Raw genomic sequence first — 27,411 nt, forward strand, 5'->3', positions numbered from 1 at the left:
GTAAACCTGGTGGAGTGTAAATAGGCAATTAGTGGATTGAAAATTGACATGCTGCCAAAGATCAGGCCAACACTGCCTCCTGACACCACTGACCACACCTGTACATTCCTTCAACAGATGTCAGAGAAGGCAAAATTCACATTTTGGATTATAACACCCAGACAATCAGCCCTGGAAGTCTCTGATTTTTATCTGACAAGTACTGTTATAATGTACTGTACTGATAAAGTACCTCTATATTAAATAGTAGCTGGCTGGATAGCTCAGTGGTTTCCATATCTGGCAGGAGAATCAGAGGTTGGGAGTTCGATTCCCCACTGTGCCTCTTATGAGTAGAGCCAGGCTGTGTAGCCTTGAGCAAGCTGGACAGTCCCAGGGAACCTCCAGAAGAAAGGAATGGTCAAGCACTTCTGAGTAATCTATTTAGAAAACCCTGGAAAGGATCACTATTAAGTGGAAATCAATTTGATGGAACACATTTGTCATTGTATTAAATTGTATAGGGGTAAGCACAGTTCAGATCCTGAAGCTGAGGATCCAATACTTTGGCCATCTCATGAGAAGAGAAGAATCCTTAGAAAAGACCCTGATGTTGGGAAAGTGTGAAGGCAAGAGGAGAAGGGGACGACAGAGGATGAAATGGTTGGACAGGGTCACCAAAGCAACCAACATGAATTTGACCCAACTCCGGGAGGCAGTTGAAGACAAGAGGGCCTGGCGTGTTCTGGTCCATGGGGTTGGACATGACTAAACAACAAAGCATAGTTCAGTGTACCACACACAGACAAATTAATCCTAAGTGCATACAGTTGTAGAGGTTGTGGCTTTTTTCAGATCCCCAGAACAAGTGGCTATAAATTGGCAGAAGAGCCCACTGCTCCAATTCCAGGCTCTCTCCACCTCCCTCTCCATGATCAAGGTGATCTTCATTGGCAGTTGTAGGACAAAACATCTGGAGGGCCAAAGGTTCCTGAAATGAATGGGGGCAGGCATCCATTAAAGTGTCGGTTTGAAAAATGGGTACAGAAATGCATGCAGATAACAATGCTCCCACCTTCAATCAAAAAAGTGGTGTAGAATTTGCCCTGAATAAACACGGAGGTGCCAAAAGGAAGACTTAGGCAATGTGGTTTCCCATTGCTAGGGATACCAAAAAGCCCTTCTTTCCACCAGGCAGCAAAACCAGGTTTCTCATTGTGTAAACTGGGAAGGTACCACCGAAGACTCAGGCTTGTCACCATTAAATGTGTGAAATAATCCTTAGTGCTTGGAATAATGCGAGGTAGGATGCAGCTGCAAATCATGAATGAAAATAGCTTCTTTTTATTTCCTTCTTAATATACAGATATGCATGTACAGATATACATCTGTGCAGGGGTATGCATTATCATATGTACCTTAGTATGATGTATATATGCATGTGTATGGCCTTATTTGAGTAAGAGAGAGAAAAAGAGATATGATGTTTGTGTTCTTTTCAACTGATGGGAAAGACCAGGGAAATCTTTATTTTTCTTGTTTTGCATTTAGGGATGGAGGGAAAAAGAGAGAGGAGGGAAGAGGGAGGGAGGAAGGAAGAGAGAGAAAAATAAAGCCTGCAATAAAAGATGGCAAGGTGATAAATTAGCGCTCTCAACTGAAATTGATTACCTTGTGTTCCCATTCAGTTCATATGGCAGCAACACAGATGCTCTGAAGCACCTTAATGACACATTGGAGAAAACCCATCAGGTTGGCCCTATGGAACACTTTTCTACTTCCTCCTCTCTGTTGTTGCACAAAAGAGAAACCAATAGCCCCTTTTCCCTTTTTACCTTGGTGAAAGTTGGATCCATTTGCAGGTAATCCCGTTGCGTTTTTAGTTTAGCAGCTCAGGAATGGTTCAAGCAGTACCACGGACAGCCACACTTTAATCCCTAGTGGGACACCGTCTGACAAAACAGTCCAGACTTTATACCAGATATTGAAGATGATTTCCTTTACCTTAAAGCGTAGGAGTTACACTGAACATGAAATATGGCCCCTTTAAGTGGGAGGAAGATGTCCTGCTGAGATCTAAGCAGAATATTATGAATGAAAGAGAAATCTCACTCAGAGCACCAAAGGAAACCTTTTAGAATCTGACCTTTTTGAGTCTAGTGTTTGGAAGCAAAGTTAAGGGCCAAACAATATAATGTTGTTGGAATGTGTGTGTGTGCGTGTGAATTCACATCGACCAAGGTTCTTAAAATTAAATCATACTGTTTGTGATCAGGAAGAACAGAAACAGAAAATGGCTATTTCTTCATGTATCCTAGCCAACACAGCATCTGACAGTGCTTTTTGGACTGTTCTTGGATCTGTAGTTTTTGAAAAAAGGACAATTTCTCACCTCAGTGTAAGAATATTAAACAAATGCCATATCTATATTCTTTCCATTGAAAAGAACCTGCTGTACTCTTTGACTCCAACTCTTCCAAATTATGTGCCAGTAAAAACGCATGAAAAATGGCGTCCCTCTGGAAAAAAAATGTCTAAGCACACTTCAGCCAATGAGAAAAACGGGCATAAAATGATGTCCGTCGGGAAAATGTGTACAACAGGTGTACAGCAGGAAAATTGTATGCCAAAAGATGCACATTTTCATGCAGGAAAGCAAAGCCATGTCTCATATCTGCATGGGGAACAAGGATGAGAAGAAAGTGCAGGTTAGACTCAGAGACACACAAGTTATTTGAGATTAAGAGATTTTCATATCCTAGTATGTTGTTGTTGTTGTTGTTTAGTCATGAAGTTGTGTCTGACTCTTTGTGACCCCATGGACCAGAGCACGCCAGGCCCTCCTGTCTTCCACTGCCTCCTGGAGTTGGGTCAAATTCATGTTCGCCTCTTCGGTGACGCTGTCCAACCATCTTGTCCTCTGTCTGTGCTCCTCTACAATGTCTTATTCCAATTCTCCACTATGGTGTGAAGATGAATCTGGATTCTCTAAGACTATGCTAATGAAACAGAAGTTCTGCAATTACTTATTACCAAACCAGGGAGAGGTTGCGAGGAATTGTACAGCCAGGCCATTCATCATCCACATTTAGCTAAATGTGGAGAAGACTGTCACCATAATTAGCTACCATGGTTGGGCTGATCACTGGCATTAAGATAACCAAGGCAGTGTAAAACAGTTTAGTTTGGGTCAATGAAAATGGGACTACTAAGAGTGATGAACCAACAGACCTTAAGTATATTTAAAATTTATTCAAAGTCATCCTCGTCACCTGCTACAGATATGTTTATCTGTAGGAGGTGATGCGGATGGAAAATGCAGTCCAGTGGACAAGAATCAATGGTTCAAAATTGAGGTAAGTTTGTATTTTGGTTTAGTCAAATATCAAAAGAAGTAGACAACTGCTATGTTTCTCAGGAGCTGTCCATTCTTAGAGATGGAAGAATCTCCCAGTTGTTCTTCTTCTTACATTTGAATGTTTAAAAGCTCAAATATGAAGAAAAGTTCAGATTCTGTGGAATTTTCTTTTTAATAGACTTCTCCACCCACTACTATCTCCAGCCCTTTATCATTGCCAGCTCTGTTATTAGAAAGTAGTTAGATAACTTGAAACAAAAGGAAGACTTGATAATAGTATGTACTAGCAGAAAAACAGTAGGTAGGTAGGGAGGTAGGTATAGTCGTGCCCCGCTTAACGATTACCCTGCGTTACGACAAATCTGCTTCACGACGATGTTTTTGCGATTGCAATCGCAAAGCGATGGTCTAAATGGGTTTTTTTCGCTTTGCGAAGATCGGTTCCCTGCTTCGGGAACCGATTCTTCGCATTACGACGATCAAAACAGCTGATCGTTGGGTTTTCAAAATGGCTGCCGGGTGCTCAAAATGGCTCCCCGCTGTGCTTAGGGACGGATTCCTCACTATATAGGCACCGAAAATGCCTGCCATATGGAGGATCTTCGCTGGACGGTAAGTTTTTAGCCCATTGGAACACATTAACCAGGTTTTAATGCGTTACAATGTGTTTTTTAATTTCGCTTTACGACATTTTCGCTCTACAGTAATTTCGCTGGGACGAATTAACGTCATTAAGTGAGGCACCACTGTATGTTTAAAGGACATGTCATGTCCTACAATCCCTTTATAGGGTATGTTTTGCAATTTTGGTTTGATTTTGTTCAGAGTATTAGGGCTTTGGGGGTGTTTGGAGGGGGCTGCACCAGAGCTTGGGAGGTTCATGTTTCCCATAGGCCTCATTTGCCCATCTTTGTCTTGAACAAATCTCTATATCTTTATTACCATCACCTCCCCAATATCTGATCATCTGCTCAGCTTTTCTTCCTACCTACACTTTTGCTTTCTAGTCCTCTGTCTGCAGGTGTTTTGGCTTTCCCTGAATCCTAACGCCTGTTCCATACCTTCCTCCTCACTGAATTCATTCCAAACCTAATGCTTAATTACACTTCCACATCACAGGAAACGTACCACGTGAGGATATTAATTCCAGTCCTCCAGGGCTTGCTAGCATAAAGCAAAGGTGGTCTACCACAGCTCAACTGTGATCTTCCAACACATCCATCAGTGTAACATGGATCTCATCTGCTTGGTGGCTGGAGTGACCGCAGAGGAAATCTCAGAGTGTGGAGTGCTGGGGGGGCTGATGTTTCAAAGGAGAAAGTTTGGTTCAAAGCAACCATCTAATTTAGGTAAATGAGGGGAAGGACAGACTTTAATACAGGCGACACTCTAAGCAACTCTCTGGTTGAGGTGGTTTCCTCCCATTTTCCCCATATTGTGCTGCAAAATAATAAATTATTTGAATTGTTCTATTATCTGTCCTTAACTGAAACGTACCATGCCTGTCCTGGCTCTTCAAAAAGCTTGTTAATATGCAATCCCCCAGTACAACTCCTAAGTTTTTAAAGGTCAGCGATGTTTTATTCATAAAGGGTGGTTTTCTGGAAGGAAAAAAAGGTTACAGAGTCATGTAATGCCATATTCCAATGGTGATGCCGCTTCAAAAGTGATTTTAAAAGTGAATTTTCCCATGGTATATATGGAGGAGGGGGGGAAGCAGAGTAAGGGAGCGGTACAGAGGGGAAGAACAAGACATAATAGAAGTACAAAACCATCCACCAATGGGAACAAAAAATGTGGAAAAGCATGAGGATAGATAATACCCAAACATCTCGATCAAGCAAATATCAGGTTTCCAAATAAATATTATAGGGTCTCATCGCCCATACATTTTTCTAGGTGTCCGCCTAATATTAACATATATCCCCATAATACATTGTTTGAATGTGACAAATGAATAGAATTATTTTTCATGAAGCCTTTATCAAAATTGAAAGAATGGCCCTCGTATCAACCTTATGAATGAGCAATCTTCCAAATGTCCTGTCCTCAAGTGCCTTGCTGAGCTCTTGAGTGTGATGATATTGCAGGAGAATGGGACTTGTAGTCAATGAGAAAGAACGAAAATTGTGTCTGTTAGGTTTTAAAAGTGAAATGAAGACACGGGAATGTGAGAAAGGCAGAGAGGCTGTTTTTCTTAATTTACAGCCAGCCTGGTACAGCGTGAAACCAATGAGGGTGCAACGACGGAGAGGCCCAGAGTGCACAGACCCGACAAATTCCTAATTGGAATGGAGATAAAACACCTGTATCTTCATGAGAATTATGGGTGGAACGGACAGTTACGCCTCTTGGACTTGATTGCTTTATGGTCAAGAAGAAGGAGGTCCGAGTAATGTCGAAAATGGATGATGGGTTATATGGGAGAGGTTCGATTCCATGATGATGGAGAGAGAGAGAACTTGATGGTCTGAGCATGTGGCTTGAAGGAGAAAGAATGTAAGTAAAGAGAAAGAAGGAGGTGGGACTAGCCCACCTCACCCCAGTTTAGTGTCTGTTATTTTTAATGGGAATTAGTTGTTGTATTTAACTGTGTGTTCTCTTGAATATGTTCTTTATGCTATGCTTGAGCAAAAACAAACTGTTTCTGTGAAACTATATATTTTCTTAATAAAAAATTAATCGTAAAAATCTTCAACAAGGATTGTCTCTTGGACTCAGCAGGGTTTGGCTAAATCCAGAGGTGGTAACGGCCATTGACTAGCTACCAGAGAAATCCTAATTAACTGAGCTGTTGTGAGTTCTAAGGAACTTCATAGCCCATTTGTCTGTACTTGCAAAGTACTGGGTAAAAGTAAAGTGTTCTTTTAAGGTCAGGCTTATTCTAGGTGCAAAGGCTACGTACTGCTGGAGGTTGAGGACTTGCCCAAGCATAAAGGTGTTAGATTTGTGGCTGATAGATTCCCTGACTGAATGATCCATGCTCCTTAGGGAGAGTCGGCCCTGACGTTGTGAACCCAAGCCTGTTGTGGCTTAGTTTGTAGAGTTACAGCACTATGACATCACAAGGTACAGTATGAAATCCTTGTTTGGTTGACCTCCCTAAAAATGGAGTAAAATATAGAGGAAGAGAAGCTGTAAAGAGTAGCTAACAACAACCAAAAAAACAGAACTGAGGGTTTATTTGACGATGTGTAAGGGAGTTCCAAAGTCCAGGAGCAGCAACAGAGAAGGCCTTCTCCTGTGTACTTACCAAATGCACTCGTGAAGGGGGTGGGATCAAGCGAAAGGCCTCTCCTGATGATCTTAACACCCGGGCAGGCTCATATGTAGACTTTGCCCAGAAAAAAAAAATTAATGGTTTTGCCTAGGAGTGGGGAATCTAGCAGGGATTTTTTCTCACTGAGTTGAGAAAGTCTAAATCAATGAAAATTAAAGAAAGCTATTTATTATATTGAAGATGTTTGTGCATTTTTATGCTGTCAAGTTGGAACTGACAGGGCTCTCAAGGTAAGTGAGATATTTAAGGAGTGGTTTTTACCAGTTCCATGTGAGTTTCCATGTGAGTTTCCATAGCTGAGCGAGTGATTTGAACCCTGGTCTCCAGACTCCTAGTTTGTCACTCTATCCACTATACCACATTGATCCAAATATTTAAGAATCAGGCACTTCTACCCATGGGCTTGCATGGATGAATCTGTCTGGGTTGATTTCCCCCCCTCCAACATCAGACTCCTTTCATTCTGAAGTTCTTTCCAATGTGAATGTGAAGAAAATTGTGATCTTTTATAAATTTGTTTTAAAAAAATTAGTTGAGATGGAATTCTCATCACCTCACATTCTGGGACCTCTTGGTACAATAGATCTGAGCAGCTCACCACATCAGGGAAAGCTCAACGTTTCCTCATTCTACTTCTGTGCCAACTCTCTTGTCAGTCGGTGCCCCAGAGACTTGGCAAGCCACACATTTTATCGCACAACAAAGCCCAGCAGAACTTTGGGTTCATCAGAAAAGGCAGTGTCCACTTTGTAGTCTGAACACAAAACCTTGCCCCAGGAAAGATGGGAGGGTGAGAGCTTCTAACTGTAATGAAGAAGCTTGCTTTAATGCTCATCACAGCCACTGGCAATCTCAAACCCTCCTCAGCAAATATTTCTTTCTAGAAAAAAAGGATTGGCCAATTTATAAAAGAATAATGCCCAATCTGACATGACAGATGGCTTCAGCAAGAGTGCCAAATTCACCAAGGTTAGAAGAGGGGAGAAGTGCCCCGCCTGCCCCCAAGCTTTGGAACAAAGACAATTGATGGAGTGAAACCACTTTTCTTAGGAACCCAAGTCTGGCTGCTCTTGCTTATTCAGTCCTAGGCTGTATTCAGAACTAAAAGCTCCTTCCTTGTTGACCTGTAGTTCCTGCCTCATTATTAGCATTTGATTCAATTTTGGGCAACGTGACTTTGCATCCATAAGTGAAGGACAAATCTCTTGGACTTTCCCACATGGATCAGGTCTTTGGTGGTTATTAAATTATCAAAGCAACTGTTTGTCCTACTTTTGGAGCTTAAGTTGGCTTACTAAACAAATTTTGATGTAAATAAGCCTGTTGGAGTGTGCATTCATTAGGAACGTTTAACCGCAACCATGTTTTCCCCAGCAAGATAAATGTTCTGGGAGAGGTCTTTCAACATCTGGTCCTCTTTGTGAAACATGCAGTGGAACATACACACAGAGACACAAAGGTGAAAGTCAAAGGCAGTTGTTAAGAAAAAGGCTTTTGCAGGTGAGGGGGGAAATGTATCTTTTGCTGAAGTTGTTATGTGTCGTCAAGTCAGAACTAACTGGTACGGACCCTAATACGGCTTTCAAGGTAAGTGAGATCTTTAAGATGTGGTTTTATCAGTTCCACTCCCCCAATCACTTTCCATGGCTAAGTGGGGATTTGAACCCTGGTCTCCAGAGTCCAAGTCTATCACTCTACCCACTACGCTACACTGGGAACCCAGATTGGCTATCAAATCAGTGAGACCAAAGAAAGTGCCGAAAAAATTTCTATGCAATCTGACGAGCCCTTCCAAATCTTCTCCATCTTCAGCTTTTATTCTCCAAACTCCATTATGATCTCAAACCCATGGAGATCGTGTCAGAGTGGAATGAGGTCTAAGTGTCCTTCCCTGATTTTGTCAGGTTTCTTGTTACGTAACAAGTTGTGCAACGGATCTCACAATCAGAACAAGAATGAGTAAGTGATGAGGGACTCACTGGAGTACTTCACTTGCTTTAGTCAACAAGATCCTGGCCCATTAAATCAATAGAGCTTACACAAGGTCAACCACTTGACTTACCACACATAAGTCGATTCAATCAGATTACTCCAGTTAGGGCTAGCAATTGGATCTTGAAGTGGATTTTGAAGCTGATCTCCCTTGTTCCCACGTTGAAAACAGATGAGAGTGTCAACTGTTCCTCTCTCCCTGGCTTCCCTCTCTTCCTGGAGCATAGCTGAACTCATAGCAGCCACTAGAAGTGGAGTTTTCCAGCAACATGCTCTCTCTCTCTCTCTTTGGTTGCAAGAAGTATTTTGTAGTGGGCTGAACGTCAGTGGTCAGTAATTTAAGACCCAGTAACTTTCTTCAAGTCCAGCTCCTAGTCGAAATGAACATTGCTAGACCAGGTTTGTTGGCATGCATCTGTTCACTACCTCTGTTTTTAAACGTCTTCCAGGCAGATACAGGAAAAAGGCAGGTCTGTATTGTTGAGTGTGTCAAGCCAACAACAGCTGGCAACCTGCTTTTTGCACACTCCTCCCTTAGAGACAGAGCTATGGGGTTCATTACAAGGAGCACACATGCTTCAGAATTAATCACTCTGCTAGGGATTCTGGAATAAACTTTGATCAACTGTAGCAAAAAGACCCAAGTAAGGGATCCAGGCATCTCTCTCTCTCTCCACCCTCCGAACACTCTTAGAAGTTGGCAAGGAACTCTTGAATGATCCTTCAGCCGCAAGATCTTTGCAGTTCTGCTCTGATCTCAGAAAGTTTCTTTTTTTTTTTTTTTAGAAGACAAACTCCAGTTTCTTTCATCCAGCATGGTCATTGGCAATGCTGACGGGTGAATTCTGAAAGTTACCCAACAAAATAAATTGTACACATGCTGATACACACATCTTTTTATTTGAGATCCACTCTTCCAGTTGTGCAGTCAGCAAAAATCAGTCTGATTGAATTTATTCAAGTATTTTTAAGCTCGATTGTTGCAGGTCGTCTTTGGTTACACTGCCAAATAAGAGGGGGGGGGGAGAATAAATTGTTAAGACATGGTGTGTTTTGACCTCCCCAGTGGCATATTCTTCATGCTTACATCTTCTCATTCCCCATTGGCCTTGTCTCACTGCTTAATCAGCAAAGCACAAAGGGCTTGGCCTGGGGTTGGAAAGGTGATGGAAGAGAATGGAAAGCTGTCTCCAACCATAGTCAGTACAATGCCTCCTCCGCCTTAAAGAAATAATTCTTCTGCGTGGGCAAGGCTGAAATCTGTGACTAAGAGTGGTTGAAGCTAAAATGCATTTTTTTTTCTGCCAGAGTAAGAACTGGCCAGCCTTTCAAGGAAATATCTAGTGAATGCGCCTCTATCTTGATTGGCCACAACATAGACGTGCAAGTCAAATGACAATATTTAATTGACAAGGCAGTGTCTCCTGACAGTTGTTGTTGTTTAGTCATTAAGTCATGTCCGACTCTTCATGACCCCATGGACCAGAGCAGGCCAGGCCCTCCTGTCTTCCACTGCCTCCCAGAGTTGGTCAAATTCATGTTGGTTGCTTCAATGACACTGTACCTCCATCTCATCCTCTGTGGCCCCCTTCTCCTCTTGTCTTCACACTTTCCCAACATCAGGGTCTTTTCCACGGAGTCTTCTCTTCTCATGAGATGGCCAAAGTATTGGAGCCTCAGCTTCAGGATCTGTCCTTCCAGTGAGCACTCAGGGTTGATTTCCTTCAAAATGGAGAGGTTTGTTCTCCTTGCAGTCCAGGGGACTCTCAAGAGTCTCCTCCAGCACCACAATTCAAAAGTAGTGGCTCATAAATGCTTGAAGACCAAACAAGACCCCCCCCCCCTTATAATGGGCGATCTAGGCCATGGATGTGATTCTGTCTACAATTAGATGCCTATGTTTTTAAGGATTCTGTTCAATAGTCCAAATTAAAGTTGTTAGATGTTAAGACTGCAACTTGAAACTGGACTGTTCTTAGATCTGTTCCTAAGTGTCTGCAGATCCTGAAAGCTATCTTCCATATCAGTGTTAGTGAGATTTGGTTCTGATTAAGGTGGGCAGATCCATCACATTAATTTTCATGGATTTCTGTGCATTTTTTATACACATGTCTGGAAGTTGTGGACCAGAGAGAGCCATTGTGGTTGCTATTTGTGTAGGTCTGTATGACAAGGAATGGGGTATCTTGGATCACAAATATCATAATTCTCCACTCTGGGATTTCTGCCTAGTTTCCTGGGACCTGGCAAACACCTCAGTGTGATTTGCCTGGGAGAAAGATTTTTAGAGTTAACTAGGCCTAGTTCCACCCAACTGTCCTACTCAGAAAGAAATTGAGCAGCCAGAATCAGGGTAAGAACAGGATGCAGGGGAAGAGCCAGGCCTAGCTAAGCCACAAAGCTTTCTGATTTAAGCCCTTCTCCCAGATGCATCGTACTTAGGTGTTTGTAAGATGTCTGCAAAGTAGGTAGATCTCCCAGAATGAAGGTTTATGGATGTGGTCCAGAAAAATCTAAAAATCCTTTCCCAGTGAAGAATCCCTATCATCTTAGATTTCAAAAATCAGACAAAAAGTCTGATCCAATCAATACACAAACATTGGCGAATTTGTAAAAGGAGCATGTCAATTTTTGCAGCAAACAAACTTCACCTAAAAATGCAAAGGGGCATTTCGGCCGACCATTGGTCTAGTCCAACCTTGCCTTGTATAACACTTTCCAGTTGTGTTAAGCTACCATTCCCATCATGCCTGGAAAATTGGCCAATGGTTGGGGAGGTTAGGATACATTATACAACGAATCTTGAAGTCCCGTGGTTGGCGAAAAGGTGGTCTTAGCAGGCTATTACTCTACATTCAGAATAATTGCTTATTTTACGCATCAATCTTACAAGCGGTTCTGCCTAAATAAATTATCAGAATACACAGAGAGGGAAACACACACACACACACACACAGAGAGAGGTATTACATGTCAACCAGTGACTGGGAAATATGCCTTTTTAGTTCCCTGTTCACCCTTCTCCTGTCACCCCCATTTTGCTGCGCCATCTGATGACTCCGAGGGTCATGTCCCTGGCAAGTTCATTTCTGGGCCAAGTCTGCCAAATTATATGATGGGAATTAATGTCCACTTGAGCTTCCAGCAGCCAAACCTGATTTAAGCTCTTAGGTTGAACTTGTCTACGATTTCCTTAGCCCAAACCCTTTCATGCAGATGCAGGGGGTCACATGCTAGACTGTTGCTTAAAATAAACACTTCTGAATGTAGAATTATAGACTGCCAGGACCACCTTTTCCTAAGATTTGTATACCTCTAGATTGTATTATATTATATACATACAGTATGCCATGCATACATGATGTCTATGTATCTATATATCTACATATTTTTTGTTGTTTAGTTAAGTTGTGTCCGACTCTTCGTGACCCCATGGACCAGAGCACGCCAGGCCCTCCTGTCTTCCACTGCCTCCCGTAGTTGTGTCAAATTCATGTTGGTCACTTCGATGACACTGTCCATCCATCTCATCCTCTGTCATCCCCTTCTCCTCCTGCCTTCACACTTTCCCAACATCAGGGTCTTTTCCAAGGAGTCTTCTCTTCTCATGAGATGGCCAAAATACTGGAGCCTCAGCTTCAGGATCTCTCCTTCCATTGAACATCTATATATTTATATATCTATAAATGGCTTGGGTCAAGCAATCTCGGAGACCTGTCTTCCTTTATGAGCTTGCCCAAGTGTTAAAATAGTCAGGGAAGGGCTTTCTCTCAGTCCCATCATCCTCAGATGTTCACTTGGTGGGGACATCAGAGAGGGTCTTCTCTGTCTCTGCTCCCAGATTCTGGAAACTCCCTTCCACTGGAGGCCATGCAGTCTTTGCTGTCCTTCGACAAGCAGGCAAAAACTTTTCTTTTCAACCAAGTTCTCCCTTAACGACTGACTGCCTGAATGCAATATTTTTAAACGGAGGGTTGTGCCTTACTGCCTTGCTTATGTTTTTCAGTATTGTATCCATTTGATCCTTTTTATTCTTTGTATACTCACTTTTGTTCGCTTGAATGTTGTCTTTTAATGATGTAAGCTACCTTGGGTCCTTTTAAAGGGGAAAGTTTTTTAAATTCATTCATTCATTCATTCATTCATTCAATCAATCAATCAATCAATCATTCAATCATTCAATCAATCAATCAATCAATCAATCAATCAATCAATCAATTACAATGTTCACCACTCAGTCCTTTAAAACAGTGTTGAATCTCAGGTACATAAGTCATTGCCAACGGTTTAATTACTAAGATACTGAGCAGCGTAAAATTATTTCTGTCCTCTGCTCTCCCGACACACACACACACACACACACACACACACACACACACCAGATGCAGTCTGCGGCTTGTCCTTTAAATATATTTCTCAGAATTGTAAACCTGGAAAAGGTATAAAATAAAGGAGATTGAGATGGATTAGGTTAATTAATGGTTAGGAACTGGCCTTTCACCTCGACAATTGTAGACAAGTTCAGCCTAAGAGCTTAAATCAGGTTTGGCTGCTGGAAGCTCAAGTGGACATTAATTCCCATCATATAATTTGGCAGACTTGGCCCAGAAATGAACTTGCCAGGGACATGACCCTCGGAGTCATCAGATGGGGTAGCAAAATGGGGTGACAGGAGAAGGGTGAACAGGGAACTAAAAAGGCATATTTCCCAGCCAGTCTCTGAAAGTCATTGGTCAAATACTTTGGGCATCTCTCTCTCTCTCTCTCTCTCTCTCCCTCACACATACACATACACACACCACAAAATCCATAATGTTATTCAAAGTAATTATACCTGGCATTCATCAGGCACTACAATTGTGTTCAGGAATGGCACAAGAGAAAAAATCTCCCATCTTTAAAGCCCTGACTGTTCCTTGTGGTGATGTCTCACTGTCTCGCCAAGATTTTGTTTTGTTTTGATTTAATTCATTTCTTTAAAAATATTAAAATTATTTATTCATCTCTTACACCTACACCCTCACAATTCCAGTACAAACTGGTGCTCAGGGCACAGTGCAATCTTACTTTAAAAAACTTTCTAACCAAGTCATGCCCCATTTTAATCATAAAATCGGAAAACCAAGTTAAAAATTGCACCGTAAAAACGATTAAAATCAACTAAATATGCAGGAAATCAACCCTGAGTGCTCACTGGAAGGACAGATCCTGAAGCTGAGGCTCCAATACTTTGGCCATCTCATGAGAAGAGAAGACTCCCTGGAAAAGACCCTGATGTTGGGAAAGTGTGAAGGCAGGAGGAGAAGGGGACGACAGAGGATAAGACGGTTGGACAGGGTCACCAAAGTGACAAACATGAATTTGACCCAACTCCGGGAGGCAGTGGAAGACAGGAGGGCCAGGCGTGCTCTGGTCCATGGGGTCACAAAGAGTTGGACACAACTAAACGACTAAACAACAAAAACAAAAAACAAAACACAAATACATACACATACACAGCAGAAAAAGTTAGTTCTTAGAGGTATGTGCTTGAATTCCTATGTTAGGTCTGAATTTGGTTTGTGACCTGTTTTGGTTTTTCTTTTTCTCGAGAGGTTGCTCCTTTTTAAGACCTCTGTGGCAAATGGCTACAGGGTGGTCCATTCCACATGAGAAACGGTTGTGTCTTTTGAGTCTTGCCAGTCAAAATGGGAGGATTTTTTTCATTTTGTTTTTATACACCAACCCATCATGCCAGAGCACTCTCTGGGCAGTTTCCAACATAATTATTCAAGCAACATTTTATCCCCACCCCCACTCAATGGACACTTATTGTGACCTTGGAAAGATGGAAAGCTGAGTCAACCTTGCGCTGGCTACCTGAACCCATTGGAATTCAATGCAAGGGTGTTGGTTTTTTTATAAAAAACCTGTAAGCTACCGTATTTTTCCATGTATAAGACTATACTTTTGTCTAAAGTCTTTAGACTAAAAATTGAGGGTCATCTTGTACACGGAAGTAAGCTAAGAGAGAGCAAAAACAAGTGGAGGAGAAAGCAGGGATCAAAGCGATCCTGCAGCACTTTGATCCCTTTCCCCCTACACTTGCTAAGCCCCACTTAGATTTCTTAATTTTGGATTAGAAAAGTGGGGGCTGTCTTATACATGGGGGCGTCTTATACACAGAAAAATATGGTAATGTGGCTGCAAGGTGTGCAAATCTCTTAGGTTCAACTGCATTCAACTTTCATGTTATTACCCTCCCCTTCCCCCCCCCCCCCCCCATTTTATGCATTCTTGTTATTCCCTGACATGAGATATATTTCTCACATTTGTTTTCACAAGGAGTTTTGGGATGTGTGGAAAATGCTACTTTTGTTGAAGTAGAGTTCAAAACTGTTTTCAGTTCCTAGTATGGCATGGATCTTAACAGTGGGTAAGATCAAGGTTCCCAGGTAAAATCCCACTGAAGTTTTTCTTTGTTACACTCAAGTCATTGCCGCATCTTCTTATGCAAGGTGTACCAACCTGTGACATGTATTTTCCTAGTGCCCAATATGCACATAACCAGCCACAGGTGGAGGGACATTAAGACAATGAAACAGGGAGCCATCTGCCTGTCCCTTCACTTTCTCTCTTGATGTGCCACTTGACCCCGAGTGACAAATGGCAACAGAAGCAGAATTCTCCACCCAGTGACCCAAGGTCAGACCTATGAACTTGCCTGTAGGCTACAATGCATGGAGCTTCAAAGACTGGTCATTCAATCAGTGTCCTTGTTGGGAGCCCAACTGATAGGAATCAACAAGCTGTGAGCATGAGAAAATGACAGGCCCTTATGTTCCAGGCGATGTCACAGCCACCTCACTTCCAGGCTTACAGTTTCAGTTGGAGGATGGCTTTTGCTTCATTAATTTGTCGGCAGTTCTAGGAGCTGGCTGTAGCAGGGGGCAGGGGAGAGATTAAGATATTATGGACAATGTTTGATGCCACTTATTTGTGAGTCATTGACTCACACCCTAACAAGCAAGCAAACGTACAAACTGGTGATTTGGTTTGTGATACTAACATTGAAAATGATTAGAGATTATTACTTCTCCTTATGCCCCACACCTCCATGAGACAGTTTGTTTATCCGGCTGTCCTTGTATATGAGCACAGAAAGAGGTGCCAGAGCTATCCTGTGCCCTTCAATAACACTCCAACTCAATTCTTGTTTACATCCATGAAGGTATCTAATAGGGCCATGCTTTGGTTTTGGAAATCATTCGGAGTTCAAAACAAAGCAAGGCTGTTTGTCAGTTTTGAACTGATCTGAAGAGAAGCAAAAAAAGTCCCAGGCATTGCTTGAATTGAATCATGGGCTCTGAAATATAAAATATTGTTTTGGTGCTTCATGAGTTTTAGAAGCTGATTATTTTAAAAAAGCTCTTACTGGGAAAACTAAAATAATGCTGGATTGGAAGAACCAGGAAGGACAAAGTAGGAAACTGGCAGCTCTAATGCCAGTGAAAAACCCAAATTCTACTAGAAATGACAACCAGACACCTCCTGTAGGGCTGGGGGGGGTGAGGTGGGGGAACTCACTGTCCCTGTGATCAGCAGCAACACTTGCAAGAGAAACATGTTCAAAAGAATAGAGAGATTTCTCTTTACCTCCTTTTAATTTTCAGATGTATGGTGAGTGTGCTTTGGGGTGGGTTTTTTCCTTTCTTTTAGGTATCTGCAGATCTCATTCCAATTGAAAGTGTGAGTGTGTGAAATGTGTGTCATCATGTAGGATTTCAGAGGTGAATGTAAAATTAATGTTAGGAAAAGAACCTAAGCTATCTCCATTCTGTATTTTGGCTTTTTTTTGGGGGGGGGGACAGCATTTTGCCTATTTTGTTTTTCATGACATGTGTCAGCATTCCAGACTGGGAGGGTGGCAGACATGATGCAAGATAGTGTTCAGGTACTCTAACCAAAGGAAGCAAAGCTCATATCTTGGGCATTCCTTCTCCCTTCAGCATGCATTTTATTGAATAAGTTGCAGAACTTTCAGAGGCAGAAGATGGGATAGAAGGAAGAAGGAAAGGAACAAAGGAAGGAAATAAGTGGAATCAGCAGTGTTGAATGGCATTGAATATCATCCCCCATTCTAGGTCAAATACCTGTATCTTCCCCATGTTTGTGTTTTTTCACTATTTGGACATATATATATGAGCTTTTTGGCTAGGCTATTTGGCTAGGCTATTTTCACTATTTGGCTCATGTATATGAGCTTTGATTGGCTAGGCTATTTGTCCAAATAGTAAATATATATAAAATGAGGACCTTCTCCCACAGACATGTGCACATACAATCCCAGTAGTATAGAATTTTGTTAATTATTTTGTAAACTAACTAAGGTAGATAAGACAGAAAAAAAAAGAAAGTTTCAGAAGATGAATCTAGCCATGATGACTAGAAAGGAATATGAACAGGAAAGCCGGTGGTTTCTGATGGTTCATGATTTGTGGCTACCCATGAACCACGGACTATCATGAAACCCTCCACTCCAAAATAAAATAAAATCAACATTAAAAACAGTTTGCAGTTCATTTTTCGGGATTGGCCTGAAAATTTCAGACCAGCTTCTTTTCTTGCTTCCTAATAACCTGGATTTATTAGGTCTTCTTCCATCCAAATAGTAACCAGGCATGATAGCTTCCAAAATCACCCAAGTATCATGTGTTCCAGGAGATAGCGGGGTGGAAACCAAACCATGAACTGCCCTTGTGCACGTAGATTTCTGTAAGACAGCCTTGGCCCTTGTGTTCTTAATGATGCCTATGTTTTCAAAGAATGTAGTGCGGAGCTGAAAATATTCGTTTGATATGATTGTTTCACATTTTTTTGTGCTCAGGCTGTTTGAAAATGGGTGGTTTAAAAGGGGGAAAAAACATTTTTCTTGTTTGATTCTGAACAAATATTTTCACAGTTGTCCTTGAAACAGAGATTATATACCCTTAGCATCAGAGCACCTGTTGACATTTCTTCCTCCGCTTGTGTTTGTCTCCCTCTTTGAAAAACGGCAGAAATACTGAATGAATTCTCGAGGTGCAGGCGGGAGGAGAGGAATCCGTATGCAAAGAGGAGGCAAAACAAAGCAAGCTATCTGATTGGGGGGTTGGAGAGCAGGCTAAACTGATTCATTGACATCCGACCTTTCCACACCCTAGGGTTACTGCTGGATTAAATCACAACTGAAATAATCATAGAGGTTTTGCTTCAAAAATTAATGCTCCATTTGATTCAGTTTGACAGAAGTAGCACAAAGATGACAACGACCAAATTAAAGTGAGCTGGAGTGTCTGATGGTGCATCTGTTGATGGCACAATTGCATATATATTTTGCTTGCCTTAAGCCATCATATACCTGATTTTTGTTCTCATGACATAAGAAATTATTTATTTAAACAGAACTTGGCAAGGCAGCTGCTCGGGTGAGCGAGATAAAAATAATTCATAGGTTGATGTAGGATGCTATCAAGAGTTGTCCTCACTCTCTCTTTCTCTTTTTGCGTTCATGAGAGGGATCTGCAGATTTTGATTCTCATTAAATAATTTTTGCAAGGCAGACATAATTAAGTTTTTCCTACATTCCTTGTTCCTGTGGTTTAAGGAGTTGAACGCTGCAGATACTAAATCGTGCCAGCTTCATAGGCATCAAAATTGAGAACTCACAGGAAAATCGCAGCTGATGACACCTTCCAAGTGGATTGGGAGCCGGGTGACCATTCTATTCCCGGCGGGACTGGTGACATCACTATAACTCTCATTTCTAAGGTCAGATCAGAGGACAGAGCCCTGAATCATCTTCTTTTCCTCTTGCATATGATTGTACGTGAATTTTTTGCACTGCACAAGCAAAGTAAATCAGGTGAGGGGCAAGCAAAGACCAATTTGGTTGTTAGTTGATGATAAGGATTAGAGATGGGCACAAATCATCAGTTCGGCAGTTTGTGCCAGTTTGTTTAGTGGCCAGACAGGTGTCTGGCATTTCAAAACCCTACCTCCCCCAGCAGGCGCCCTGGCTTCTCCGTCCAGCCTCCTCCAGCAGCTGCCTCTGATTGGTCATCCACTGGAGGAGGTGGGGCTGGGAAGTACTTGGGAACACTTGTTCGGCCAACAAACAAACTGACCCAAACTGTCAAACTTGTCAATTTGTGCCCATCTCTAGTAAAGATGGAACTGATGCCTAAAGTGGGGTAATGGAGAGTGCGACCAACCAGGACTCTGAAAAACAGGCTTTGAATTCCCAGTTGGCCATCAAAACTCACTGGGGCAGTGGAACTGATAAAACCATTCCTTTAAAATCTTACTTCCCTTGAAAGCCCTATGAGGGTCACGTGAGTTGTTTCTGACTCAGCTGCACGTAACAACAAGGAGATAACATACTCTGTTAATTTTTCTTGTTCCTTGGGGGGAAAAGGTGATAGAAAGGGGCAACAGATGTAAGGTCTTTTGCCCCCATGCAAACCCAGGACATTTTTTTTCCAGCAACAGCATTCACACACACACACACACACACACACACACACAAACCGATAAAGCTGTTTTTGTGTCTGTGTATGAAAAGCTTGCATTTTGCAATTTAAAACATGTATTTTATGCAAACATGAGCTTTCTTTTTTCCTGTGCAAAATACAAGGGGCTTTTGTGCAGAATACAGTTTAATCACTCAAAATAATAATTTTAAAAAATACACCACTTTTCTGAGTCTTATGCAAAGAAGTGCCGAAACTTCAAAACTCTGCAGGGAAAAAAATCCCATTTGTGTTGTTCAGCAGTGAGGAAACTTACAAAATGAGTAAAAATTTGTATCCCTGGCTGTAAGCAGGAATGAAGAAGCTCTATAGGCTCACGAGCATGGGACTGGTTTATTTCTAAATGGGGTTGTTCAGAAGAAAGCAGAGCTGTGTCCTGATTTTGGCTGGAACGTTCACCCCCTGGCAGAAGCCTGTTCCATTGGTTGATCGCAGAGAGACTTGCTGACAGGCAACATGCTGCCCAAATTGCTCCATTCACAACAATCTGCTGGCAGAAAAAAACAAAAAAGAGATGAATGAGGCAGGAGAAGGGAGGAGCCAAGCCAGGTTAGACCCAAGGTTCTTCAGGCATAGGTAATTTACAGCATTACTAGGTTTAGAGAGGGAGGGCTGGATTTGGCACAGTTTTAGCACTGCAATTCATTCGGAATGGACATGAGCTGGGAGTAGCTTGTGCACCAGCTGCGAAATATTTGCAGAAATTAAAGGGGAGCCAAATACTTCCAATGCAACCATCAACTTCAGGCATGTGAATTTTGGATTGTTCTCACCACGGCTACTAAAACTCACCAGGAATGCCCCCATCTAGAATTTAGCCAAAAGAATATCCAAGCCCTCAACGGAGTTTTGACATACACACGTGTGCCTTGGCAAGTTTATCTGTGCTGACAACCATTATGCTTGCACAAGAAGGACATTGTTGCAGGTTTCTGACCTCCTTGGCAACTGCAAGGCATTAGAGGACTGGTAGACTAGATTTCGTTAATGGTGACTCTCAAAAAACTACCAGTCTACTAATGCCTTGAAGTTGCCTAATCCTTAGGGACTGGTGTGCACCCCTAGGCTGTTACCTAGATTGGTTTTCATCTAAATAATGGGTGTGGGACCTGTGGCTTCTAGAGTTTTATAATTTATTAGGAATAGCATACTATTTGAAGCAGAAGGGAAATTGTGTAAGGTTTCCCTCACTCCAACAGATGCCTCGGCATGTGATGGATCTTGCATCCATAGCAAGACTGGGTGTGCAACAATAAATATTCTCGCAGGAATATTTATGGAATCACCTTTCCATGATCAGGTAACACAAGAGACTGTAATGCCAGAAAACAAATCTGAAGATGCTTTGATCATATTTATGAAGAATGTTGAGACTGTAGAGAAGTCCTTATTTTGAAGAGATACTGAATGAATTTCTCACCTTTGTTGTTGTTGTTTAGTCGTTAAGTCATGTCCAACTCTTCGTGACCCCATGGACCAGAGCACGCCAGGCCCTCCTGTCTTCCACTGCCTCCCAGAGTTGGGTCAAATTCATGTTGGTCACTTCGATGACACTGTCCAACCATCGCATCCTCTGTCGTCCCCTTCTCCTCTTGCCATCACACTTTCGCAACATCGGGGGCTTTTCCAGGGAGTCTTCTCATGAGATGAATTTCTCACCTATTTCACCTCAAATGTGCCTCATATTTCCAGATGTTTTTGTGAGGATTCCAAAGAGTTTGACAAAGACATACTTTAAAGTTTTTTTGACTGATGTTTATAAGCAATAAGAAGGACTGAGAACTCTTAAACATTGCGTTCACATTTATTTAAGCCTCATGGGGTGTGTGTGATCCACACATATTGAAGAGAGCATGCTAGGGCCACCTCTTCTGTCAGTGCTTTCCACATACGAAGCTAACATGGAAGGGCTGATGTAAGCATATTGCTTTTCCACATGAGCCTGAACTTCTCCAAGATGAGGGTTCTGTGGGTCAACTGGAGAGGCAACCCAGGTAGATGTCTCCCCTACTTAGATAGTCAATACTGGATGGGGAAAATGATGACAAAGGGGTCCCCTTCTATAAAACCCCTCCAACTCATCTAGAGGACACATCCTTCCATTTTAACCAAATAGGGCTCTCATCATCTCACGAGAAACCACGACATGTTTCCAGGCTGCTAAAAGTCGAAGAGTTGCTGCCATATCTCTTCTGACGAGCAGGAAATGCCTTGTATAACTGGGGAGTTTCATTCCTGAGAGCTGACATTTATTGGTTGCTTTTTTTGTGCTTGCTGTGGTGTAACCACGTTAGAAATGACCAAGGAACCAAATGCTGGATGGTTTCCCAAAAAGAGGAGGTTTTCCCTGTGAGCTCTTAAAAAGCGTTTGTGACTTTCCTCACCAGTACTGAAGGGCGATGAGAACAAGAGGTTTTTTCTCATGGCATTTCTGCAAACCTCTGGAAGAGAACCAAATGTGTAAGTAATTTGGAGATAACAAACACAGACTCACAAAATGGGCAAAAAAAAAAAAAATTAAACTGAACCAACGATTTGAATGCAGAAGACAGTGGGGGTCTCTTCAGGGTGGTCAGGTATTCTACCAAGGATAGCTCTATGTTTAAAGGGCTTTACGAGCTAAGTCCAGTTTAAAGTGCTCTAAGAAGCCTTAACTGCAGGATTCTCAATGTTTCCCATAAACAATGAGCAGCCGGTCTGCAGACTGACCCAGAAGAGTCTCCCCACTATGGAAGGATGCTTTTTAATTCATAGTAATGGTTTCTAACTGTACATGCCACACTGTATGGTGGCAGCTGGAAAGCAGGAAGGCAGGTCCAGCTTCTGTAACCAAAGAATCAATTATCCCGATTCGATTTTCTCTGCCCAGACTACGGGGGTGATGATGAGTGTATCTACATTACACAGTTATTGTAATTCAGTAATGGTTTTCAATCTGTATTATGGCATTCTGGGATTTGTAGTTTGGTGGGATACTCAAAACTCTTCTAGCACAGAGTTCTAAGCCCCTCACTAAATCCCAGTATTCCGAGCTATGTCCACTGAAGGGAATTTAAAACTGCAACAGCTTTGTGGCATATATGGATATATGCACTTCTTTTCCCCATCCATTTAAAGGTACCTGCTCGGAAGCCAGTTTCCGCATCCCTGCTAAGACAAAGATCTCAAAAATAATGCAAGGAGGCACTGATAGCAAAGGAAGGAAGGGAGCCAGGTGTGGGATCGCTATTTATTTGAACAGCTGTTCTTCCTCAGGGATGCTATGAACATAAACAATATCAGGCTGTAAGGCAAATATTTGTGCAAGCTTTGATAATGAGTCTAATGCTGCAATCCTATACCTCTCTGCTAGAAGCAAAGTGCCAGTGTTGTAATGTAGCCCACGAGGTTGACAGTAGGCGTGGGCAGGCTGTGAAGTTCTCTTGCACAGACCCTCTGCTTTCTCATACCCTACGTTCATCCCATTCCAGTTCTCTCTCTGTCCCTTTCTCTTTCTCTTTTATTAAGGAGCGGGAGATGGCCATGGAATGATGTGTAGTTTTGAACCAAAGTTTCAGGGGGCATCCTAATGGATGTGGTCCTCTATGGCAGTGGTCTCCAACCTTGGGCCTCCAGATGTTCTTGGACTTCAACTCCCAGAAATCCTGACCGGCAGAGGTGGTGGTGAAGGCTTCTGGGAGTTGTAGTCCAAGAACATCTGGAGGCCCAAGGTTGGGGACCTCTGCTCTATGGTCTTTTGATTGAATAGATCAAAGTAGCAGTAGGAAGTATCCTCACTTCCCCATTTTCCATTGTTCTCTACCGTCTTTTATCCTTTCATGCCCATCACTGCCTGACACAGTATGGTTTGATGGAGGAGCAGGAGATGCGCTAGAGGCAGAGTGGATTGCTCTGGGCGGAAAGGGAAATGGTTGGGAGGAAGGAAGCTGGGATGAGCTTTCCTACACAGTTCTCCTGCAAGGAGAACAAACCTATCCATTCTGAAGGAAATCAACTCTGAGTGCTCACTGGAAGGACAGCCCCTGAAGCTGAGGCTCCAATACTTTGGCCATCTCATGAGAAGAGAAGACTCCCTGGAAAAGACCCTGATGTTAGGATAGTGTGAAGGCAAGAGGAGAAGGGGACGATAGAGGATGAGATGGTTGGACAGTGTCTGCGAAGCAACCAACATGAATTTGACCCAACTCCGGAAGACAGTGGAAGACAGGAGGGCCTGGCGTGCTCTGGTCCATGGGGTCACAAAGAGTTGGACATGACTTAATGACTAAACAACAATAAATCCTCTCCTGGTTTGAGTCACCATTCCTTTGATGGACTGAACCAATCTCACAAATGAAAATGAATTTAAAGTTAAATCTAAACAGGTAGGGCTTCCACTGGCACTTGGGGTTCTTTTGGGGGGGGGGTTCTTGGGAGGGGATGACTTTCCAGGTCTAGGAGGAGAAAACAGCTGCTCCTTGGGCATTTTTGACCTAAATTGACTATTAGTATGAGGTGGGGAATTGCTTGGTGGCTTCTGGGGAGTTTCTAGGGTCTGCAAAAATGCTTTGGGACCTGCATGTGATGTGTAAGGCATGCTTTGCTCACCCCTGTTCTATGCCATGACAAGGCCTTGATGCAGCCCCCATTATCTATCTATCTATCTATCTATCTATCTATCTATCTATCTATCTATCTATCTATCTATCTATCTATCTATCTATCTATCTATCTATCTATCTATCTATCTATCTATCTATCTATCTATCTATCTATCTATCTATCTATCTATCTATAAGGGTCATAGTGAGAAATGAGTATGGCAGAAGATAAGTTGTGTATTGCTTGTAAATCTCCCTCTCCCCCCCCCTCTCTGAGAATTTTTTTATGAACTCAGTTTACAACATAATTATGGGAACTGCTTGAACAGTTGGGAACCTCCACTGGGGAAACACAAAGAGTAGTGCTGAGGTATTTTAAATATTTAGATGTGTAGAATGAGCTGTTGGGTATTTTTAAAAAATCATGAGGTCCGACGTCACTTCTTTCTCATGTGAAGTTTCTCCTCCGTTGAGAGTCACATGCATATTTTCACAATTTCCTCACTCCCCATCGCAGCAACTGGTTCCCAGCATTTCCACGCGAAGTTTCAGATTTGTCTATTTTCATTCAAAAACCTGGAACCTAAAAAATGGGGTCAGGGTATAGAGTATTAGTTAAAGATTAAGCTTAGATTAAGTCTGTTTGTCTGTGCTATATCTATATTGCCTATCTGATAGAGTGTGTGGATTTGAAAACAATGTGGCATATTTTGTTTTGTTCTTAAGCAGAGATGTTTCTTAATAGCAAATTAAAATAAAGGCATTAAAGTACGGTTACTTTTAAAAAACTAACACACATCATCATCATCATCATCATCATCAATAAATAAATAAATAAATAAATAAATAAATAAATAAATAAATAAAGAAAGAAAGAAAGAAAGAAAGAAAGAAAGAAAGAAAGAAAGAAAGAAAGAAAGAAAGACTGGGGATACTTTGGAATGCTAATTGTAGTTAGAGATGGGCACAAAGGTTCGCTTGTCCTTCAGTACTTCAAAGCCCACCTCCTCTGGCAGCCGCCCACTCAGAGGCAGCACCCAGAGGAGGCGGGGCAGGGAAGCCAGGTGACTACTTCCAAGTGGGTGGCTGCCAGAGGAAGCAGGGATTTGAAGTGCTGAACACTTGTTTGTCCAATAAACGAAGCAGTGTGAACTTGTGAACTGGAAGTTAGTGACCATCTCTAATTGTAATTAATTAAGTCTTAACTTTTCACTTTTTGAAAAATTACTTCCCAAACTGTGTTTATGCTGTCAGTTTAAATTTTTTGTTTCATGATTCATTTTTTCACTACAAAAAAAGTAATGAAATGATGCCAGAACTCACAGGATTGAAAGTTTCTGATTAGAAGCCACCATGGTACTCATTCATTCATTCGTTCGTTCGTTCGTTCGTTCGTTCGTTCGTTCGTTCGTTCGTTCGTTCCTTCCTTCCTTCCTTCCTTCCTTCCTTCCTTCCTTCCTTCCTTCCTTCCTTCCTTCCTTCCTTCCTTCCTTCCTTCCTTCCTTCATTCATTCATTCATTCATTCATTCATAAACTGTTCCATTAGTGCAAGCACTACTCTGGGTGGCTTACAAAATTAACCCTTTAAACCCTCAAAAACACGTACTAACAAAAAAGCCTTATGATTATAGATGTCTACAGAGATCCAGGAATGTAACTTCTGTTGGAAAAATAATCTTTAGTTAAAAAGAAAAAAAGAACCAGAGTCACCAACATACTTACAATTGCATGGATAATAATGAAGGACCTCGTAAATATTTACAGCTTCTCCTCTTTAGCTACATATTTTCAATTCAAAATTCTTGACTTTCATTCAAGTGCTATAACAATAATAATGTAGACTACTAGAGCATGGGGAGGGCACCTACTTCCTTACTCCCCAACCCTCAATTATTACAGAATTTAGGATTCCCAGGCAGTTCTGAATATCCCCATTCCACCCACCTGTCATCTTACACGCATCAATCTTACTTGTCAGTAACTTTGCTCTAGCTTCCCTGTTTGAATATACAGTGGTGCCTCACATTACGATGTTAATTTGTTCCAGCAAAATCTCTGTAGAACAAAAACATCGTAATGCAAAAATAAAAAGCCCATTGAAATGCATTGAAACCCCTCCAATGTGTTCCAATGGGCTGGAAACTCACCGTCCAGCGAAGATCCTCCATAGGGCAGCCATTTTTGGTGCCTGTGCAGCAAGGAATCCGTCCCAGAAAACAGCGGGGAGCCATTTTATTTACCCGGTGGCCATTTTGAAACCGCCGATCAGCTGTCCAAAAATCGTCATTTTGCGAAGAATCGGTTCCCGAAGCAGGGAACCGATCACCGCAAAGCGAAAAACCCTTATTCAGACCATCGTTTTGCGATCCCAAAAGCGATCGCAAAAACGTCATCATAATGCGGTTTCATCATAATGCGGGGCAATCATAAAGCGGGGCATGACTGTACTAACAATTCTCCCACTAGCTACAAGAAGAATGGGTTTTCTCATGAACCCTATTGTTGCAAGCTCTCCCTATTGGAACACAATGTATGTGAGAGTGACTGTATCAGAATGGCTGTTCATTAGGTTTACAAAACATCTGATTCCAAAGGAAACAAAAACTTTGGGAACTTTTATGCAGAGATAAACCAGCCTAGCTACCTGCATTTTTAGATAGTCCTTGGGAGGCTGGGCTCTATGGACAGTCACAAAGATCACAAGCTATTCCAAATAAATTAATACTATCCCTGTCAGCTACCATCATCTTTTTCTATGACCCTATACCAAATATATTCCACCAGCTGTGATCAGTGATCGCAAAATACCTGATAAACATCTTTTATTCCTTCCAGGCTCTAAGGCTATAAAAAGTGTGGTGGGGTGGTTGACAGACATCTAACACAGGCCACAAGACATGGATTAGTTCAGCATAGTGGGCCACACATAGCACTCTGCAGTTTATATTACAGTCCTACCTCATAAGATTGCTGTTGCAATTTCTAAGATCATATGTTTGAAAAGCTCTGGATGCTCTAAGCGCTGAGCATTGTTAATTAAGAAGCTCTGGACTTTCAACGATGTCTTCCAAGAGGCTAAGCATGGAAATCATTTCGTAAAACGTCCAAATGACAAGGTTCACCCAATTTCATACTGTTTCTTATTCGGGCAGTCCAGCACCTTTGAATTTCAACCGAGGGAGCACAAAAGCCCACAGTTATTTACCGGTTACCAGACAAAGAGTGTAAATAAAACCAAGAAACATGGCAGGACAAAAGCTTGAACTTTTTGACCTCGAAGTCTAAACAGGCCGACACAACTGTTTGGAGCGGGGGGGGGTCCCCCTCCTCGTCTTCCTTGAGAACTAGTCTTAGAGGGAAGGATGGAAAAAAGGGTGACTATTGTTCTTCAACTCCCCACCCAACGCTCCAGGCTAGAATGATCAAGAGATCTTAGGAGTATGTATCAATGCTGAGAACGGAAGGCCCATATTCCTTTTCAAGGTTATATATATATATATATTAAGGGAAGGAGAAGGAGAGAGGCAGGAGGAAGACCATTGTAAAGATCTTAATTCTTTAAAATTTAAAAGCTAATTTTGTGTCTTTTAGTCAATTTCCTATGCAGCGAGGAAGAATTTATGAACTGGCTTCTGATGTTAAATGGAGTACTAATGGGCAAGTACAACAAT

Source organism: Pogona vitticeps, chromosome 12, assembly GCF_051106095.1.
Source record: "Pogona vitticeps strain Pit_001003342236 chromosome 12, PviZW2.1, whole genome shotgun sequence".
NCBI classification, from domain to species: Eukaryota; Metazoa; Chordata; class Lepidosauria; order Squamata; family Agamidae; genus Pogona; species Pogona vitticeps.